The following is a 6844-nucleotide window of genomic DNA, read 5'->3' as shown; positions in this document are numbered from 1 at the left end:
CGTGCGGTCCAAGGAACAGTAGCGGACCCTATCCCGTCTCCATTTCTGGGGCATCTACGCGCGGCACATCTTCGGACCGTGAAACACTTTCTCAGAACCCGAAGGGCTCGTGAAGCCGGATAGCTCTCGTCTTCGCTTGAATCGCACACTTCGACACAAAACACTCAGCGTACAAACGATGGCCATCCTTTCAGCGCGGGGTGACCCGCCGGACGCACATGACGGAGGGGTACCAAGCTAGCGAATTAAGGGGCGAGGGGGAACCCGAGCGGCCGCCAAGCTGTTAAGCGCTGTAGGCTCTTAACCTGCAACGTGACCGGCTTATGAAAATCTTAAGATTTACTGCGTATAGCTCAGATGGAGAAATAGGATGCTGAATAAATACCCTCAAGAAAACTCACGGCGCTCAGTATGTGCATCGTATCCTGCCGAACTCGTTCCTTAGGCGCCGTGATTCGAGCAGCACATTAACTTGAGGCGGCGCTCACCTTTCGGCAAGGAGAATGAACGAATGAAAAATTTTATTTACACAAAGGGAATACTCCCGGCGTTGGTGGGGCCCTCAGTCCAGGGCCCCAGTGGCCTTTGCCGCCTTGCGCGCTCTGTCAATCAGCTTGAGCTGGTCGTCAGGCGTCGAGCAGGACAGCGCAGCCTCCCACTGCTCCGGTGTTGGTGTGGTGTTTATTGGTGCTACCTGTGTTTTTTGACAGGCCCATGTAACATGGTAGGGGGTTCTCCGCATAGTGGGCATTTATTTTCATATGTAGTGGGGTATGTGTTAGTCTGTAGCTGTCTCCAGGCAACCGGTCTAACAGCAGCTGTACTCGTCATGGAACATTGCACCAGTATCGTAGATGACCAGCCGATCCCAATGACGGTTCGCTGTCGTTGTCAAAGACGAAGCACGGCCTCAACAAGTGACAACAACGGCCTTCGCGATTTTTTGATAATTAGTCCGGTGGTCCAATCAGATATTGAGTATTTCAAAACATTTCATCTCATAAACGTAGAATGAATTGAGAGAAAGGTTTTCTAAAAACAAAAGCCTTTTCTTTCACTGCAGGACTCCGTATTAATTTTGATCACCCGGTGTTCGTTAACTTGCACTGACATTGCACAGTACACGGGCGCCTTGCATATCACCTTTTCCGTGCAGTTACGGTCGAGACCGATCAGTCAAATATTTAGGGAAATCCCCCAAGGTGGAGTAAATTTGTAATAACGGAGTAATTACTCATTGGCATCCACCCAAGCGCAGCCGTCGTACGACACAATAGCATTAAAGGTTTCCATCTGCGGCGTCCCTTGCATTCCTAGATCAATTCGCTCTCGCCCTACCATCTGATCTGCTAGCCGTCCTGGTTAGCTCAGTCGGTAGAGCAACTGCCCCGGAAAGGCGGTGGTGCCGGGTTCGACCCCCGGACAAAGACGAATTTTTCTTTAACTACGAAGTTTCAGAGAAAGCTGTATAGCTTTTCTTTGTAGGCGCATGGCTGCGCTTGGGTGGACGCCAATGAGCAAATACTCCCTTATTAGAAACCTACTCCACCTTGGGGGATTCCCCTAAACATTTTACCGACGCCGTTCCCACTTCGAGTTATAGAAGGCCAATTCGCTCTCGCCCTACTATCTGATCTGCTAGCCGTCCCGGTTAGCTCAGTCGGTATGAGCGACTGTCCCGGAAAGACGGTGGTGCCGGGTTCGATCCCAAGACCAGGACGAATTTTCCCTTAACTACGAAGTTTCTGAGAAAGCTGTGTAGCTTTCCTTTGTAGCCATATGGCTGCGCTTGGGTGGATGCCAATGAGTAATTACTTCCTTATCGAGACCGATCAGCGCTCTTGGGCTTAAGCCGCTCCTGTATGCAATACGCGGCTACCGGAGGTCGCTTGCCGAAGCATCTCGCGTTTATAAAACATATTCTGCTTCATGCATCATTAAGGAACACCGTAGCCACTGATGCATGCAACCTCCTCTTTCTTTATTAATGACGCATACAACCATTTTTGTCCCAAACTGATAATAAACGGTTCAGAAATCAACCGCTGACTTGCGCTTATCATTAACGTTTTTCCCAAGCACAACTGAGAAACTTTCCTACACGAATCCACATGAACAGCACTTATATATTCTTTTTGCAGTAACGGTATGTCGGTGCACATACGCAAGCATGACACAGCGTTTTCAGGATAAAGAAACTCAGTAACGATACTCTGTACACCCGAAAAATCCGACTCTCGCATCAGGTATAGATAGAAGCCCAAAATAGCTTGCCCATGGTGGCTGAAGAGTATAGCTTCGCCAGTTTTCCCTATGGGTAACAGAAAGCGACTATATAAAAGAGCATGGGGACAGCGAAAGAATGTGGCTCGCTCCGTCTGTTGAGGTTGCTGGGAAGCGCGCCGCCTGCACTTAGAGCGGCAGGGAACGGCCGGCGGGAGACGAGCGCTTCAAGAGAACGAGTTTGTGTCTAAAAATAAGAATAGCGCTCTATAGGTATACATATTAAAAAGGGCTTCATACACAGATAAAACGTGAAATGGAGTTCTCCGTAAACTGGACGACAAGCACAGCGAGCAACGCACAGGACGGTCAGTCAATCTTCAAAGCGATCTCGAGCAGCGCGGCGGCACTTCGTCATTCTCATCTTCCCGCGGAGCGGCAGCCATGGTTCACTACAATATATATGCACGTGGCTTTTAAATTGCTTGCATTTACATATCGTGATATACACTCACGTCAAGACATATCGCTTATTCATGCGCTACGCAGTAGTAGCCGTCCTGTGGGCGTCTTTACGGGCAAAGAAAAAGCGCAGTAATTGTCTAGTTCCATATGACACCCTATAGCCACTCCGCGAGGGCTGGGACAGATGAAAGAGGGATATAGGACAGAAGGTGGCAGTCGCTATAGTGGAGAGTTCCGCATTAATTTCGATCTCGTGGTGTTCTAGCACTGCCATCACACAGCAGCATTTAGCCTTCGTAGAAATGCGTCATCTAACCTACGATCTCGTGTTCAATAGCCACAGCAGTGGATTAGCACATGGGCGGTACTCTCATAGTGGGAATAAAAAACATCGGTGCAGTTACGGATAGGGGGCGAAGTAGGCAAACTCGTACCGCACAAAGTCAAGGGCTATGGTCCGGCCTATCTTATGCGTGCAAATATCGATGTTGAAGCTGCACAGATCCGCGGAACAGATCCTTATACGTACCCAACAAAGGGGCGACCATGCAATCTCTTTACTCCTGTCACGAAGTACTTTTTTATGTTTTGTTTCAATGTGATGACAGCATAAATAAGCTCTTCTTGGGAAACCGAATGTACAAGCATTGACTATGGAATGCATATTGCAACCGCACGATCGACCTCGGCGGCTGCGTTTCGATGGAGGCGAAACGAAGAGGCGTCGTGTGCTGTGCGATGTCAGCGCACGTTAAAGATCCCCAGGTGGTCGAAATTACTCCGTAGCCCTCCACTACGGCTCCTCTTTCTCTCTTTCTACTTTCATTCCCACCTTCCTCCCTTCCCTTACGGCGCGGTTCAGGTGTCCACAGAGCAAGTGTGACAAATACTGCGCCTTTCCCTTCCTGTGAACCAACCAACCAACCAACATAATGGGCTTTTGCAGTGCGAGGGGGACTTTGTCCGATAGCGGAACGGATCACTGTCTCATCGGCGCAACTATTTTGGACCCATGACCCCTTTCACAAGCATTTCATTCTAAACCGAGCACCAGGCCGTGGGAAAGTTTCTGCCTATTGAAAACCGGTGGTTACTCGGCGGCACCCAGGGATCGAACCTGATACCTCCTAAGGTAAGTTCTAAAGAAACATATGCGCTGTCTAAACAAGCATGACTCGAGCCCTGAAAGTGTGAGTAACCACTTTCAATTTTGTTAATGCTATCCCCAACGTCTTCTAGGTCGAATTCACTAATCATAGTTTTTGCAGCGCGTAGCCGGACAAGGACAAAGACGGAGGAACATGTAAGACGCACAGGCAAAACCAACTAGCCCGACAGCTTTTCCTCTTCACTAATCATATTTCCTAGCACAGTGGTACTAGCGTCCATTAAAGGTGTATTGCTGGACTTATCGCGAGCTGCAAAAACGCATTTGAAGTCACCAAGCATCATGATAGAGCGTTCGCAGTTACAGTAATTGTTTAGACTTTCAAAAAAGTCGTGCCTCTCATCAGTAGGCACTGGTGCGTAGACGCATATCACACGCCATTCTAAAGACGAAAAGGAGAGGTCACAGACCTCTGGAGAAAGGGAGGCCTGCCAGAAATAGGTGTTGTGACCGCCGTAACAACCATGCCTACACACTTTCGAACAAACAGCACACACCCCGCCGAGGTCCCAACCGCAGGGTTAACACGGTGTCGTACCGCGCAGTGAAACGCCACACCATGCTCGCGGTCCGGTCATCGTGTTAAGGCGAAAGCCTTTAATGGCTCATGCTGTTGTGGACAATGTGTGTCCCGCTTTTGCGGCGGCTCTGATTGGCCGAGGCGGGATGACGTCTTAGAGGTCTCGACCAATCGTAGAGCACCACCACAGTATGCGCGAATGCGTGCCTTATATGGCCATTGGCCAATCAAGGATTAAGCACTAAGTATGTCTAATTACATAATGACTAATAAACGCATTAACGATTAATAATTAATTAAATAATTCATTAGTTTACTCATTAATGTCTAGTTAATTGATCAGTTAGCTAGCTAATCACGAAATAATTAAATACTTACTAATATGTGTCAGTTAATTGCGTAGCAAAATGCGGCACTCACGCTCTCGTCTTTCACTGCTTTAGTCGCTAAAGTCCCTCGTAATTTTTCTACTTTTGTTTCCTGCACCGCTATTACACCAAGGTCCCGATCCATTACGAGTCGACACAACTGCAACTTTATTTGTTTTCTTTTTTTACAGAGCCCAAAGGCCAACCCTTTTACAATGATCGTCCCGACTGGTAAAGGCCTCTCGAGAGATGCCATTGCATAGCAAAAAATCCACCGGAAGCATGGTGCCCCGTTTGAGCTTACTCCTAACGGACAGGTCTCTCCCGCGGGAGCGAAGACGCCCGTGGCTGGGAAGTGACGTTATTTTTCTTTTTGCCGCCTCTCACTTTCCACCCTCCATCATCTTGTAGAGACTGCGTCTCACCAAGTTCCTCTCGCTTTGCAGATGCCTCAGTTTCCATATCCAACAGATCCACTCCTACCCCTCCCTTCGATGTGGCGTCCCTCCTTAGCACTGCATCCGCGCCGCTTGGCAAACAAGGTGACACTCGAAAATGCGCGAAAATTGGCCCCACCTGGTTCAGAATGATGTCTTCAGACGCCGGCAGAAGCGAGAGCACCTTCGCCTTTACCTTGAAACGTTTGAGTTCCTCGTGGCTCTGGTCGCCCTTCAGGAGCCAGGAGCCAGGAGCCAACACCAAACTCATTAACTATCAGACTTTCCAGAGGGACACACAAACCTGCATCCTAGTCCACAAAGACTACACAGCACAAGAGGTCACCCTTCCATCGATCCCCGAATACTCCTATGTCATGGTCACAGTCTTACCTTTGCGAAGCAAAGACCCCCTGATTCATGTGCTAAATATATACTGTCCCCCCAAACTTAAAGATGTAACTTTTTCCAAGCTCTTTACAGAAGCAATGCGTGTGGCTGGACGTGACCCTCTACTCATTGTAGGAGATTTCAATGCTCCCTGTCGGGGCTACCTTAGAGAGGAACCCCGAGGAAGAAAATTGGCGGAACTAATTTCGACCCTCCGTCTTACCATCCACACCGCCAATCCCACTCGCATGGGCAACTCAGTAACCAGAGATACGTGCCCTGATTTGACTCTTACCCGCAATATTCAGCACGCCGACTGGCCTAATACGCAGGACATTCTGGGCAGTGACCACTCTATTATTAATACCACTATATACACACGGCCCCTTAAACGCCCCAATCAACAAACGCATATTCCCGATTGGACGAAGTTCCGCGCGACACTTCCCTCTGTCGACATTGTCCGCTCGGGATACCACAAGTGGGTGACCTCTCTAATGACAACTCTCCGCACTAACGAACAGCGCATCCAACTCACCGACTCCACCCCAGAAGTAGACAACCATCTTCTCCATCTTTGGGAGGCCCGCCGCAGCCTTACCAAACGATGGAAAAAACAATCACAACAAAAAACTCAGACACCGCATCGTTGAATTCACCCAAAGGGCTGCCGACTATGCCGCTCAGTTAGCCGACACTAACTGAGTGGATCGGTGCAACACTGCTGCGTGCCAGATGTCTGGTAGTAATACGTGGCGTTTGTTTCATGCACTTATACAACCCTCTCAAACACGTGCAGAAACGACGCGGCATCTCTACAGTGTCATTCATAACTTTCCCGGTACTACAACACAGTTGGCCCGAATACTGTGTGACAGATATCTTTCTACCACAGTAGACCCTCGTCTTTCCCAATGCTCATACGCAGGCCAAGCAAACCTGGAGCTGGATGCCCCGTTCCAGCTCCATGATTTGAAGGAGGCCCTAGCCAAAATGAAGCGCGGTACTGCACCGGGCAGGGACAAGGTTACCGTCAAACTTCTCGCGAACCTTCCGGATGCAGCGTACCATACCCTCCTTGAATTTACCAACCAAATCTGGCTGGGAAATATTCCTCTCCCCAGGATTGGAAGACAGCATTAGTGACATTTGTTCCTAAGGCAGGCAAGCCAATTGATGTGAAAAAATTGCACCCTATCTCCCTCCTATCTTGTGTCGGCAAATTGATGGAGACTATGGTGCGAGACAGGTTGTCCACTTACCTCGAAACACA

Source organism: Amblyomma maculatum, chromosome 2, assembly GCF_055883805.1.
Source record: "Amblyomma maculatum isolate TAMU_Amacu chromosome 2, ASM5588380v1, whole genome shotgun sequence".
NCBI lineage: Eukaryota > Metazoa > Arthropoda > Arachnida > Ixodida > Ixodidae > Amblyomma > Amblyomma maculatum.
The sequence above is the reverse complement of the archived record's forward strand: the minus strand, read 5'-3'. Positions refer to the sequence as shown.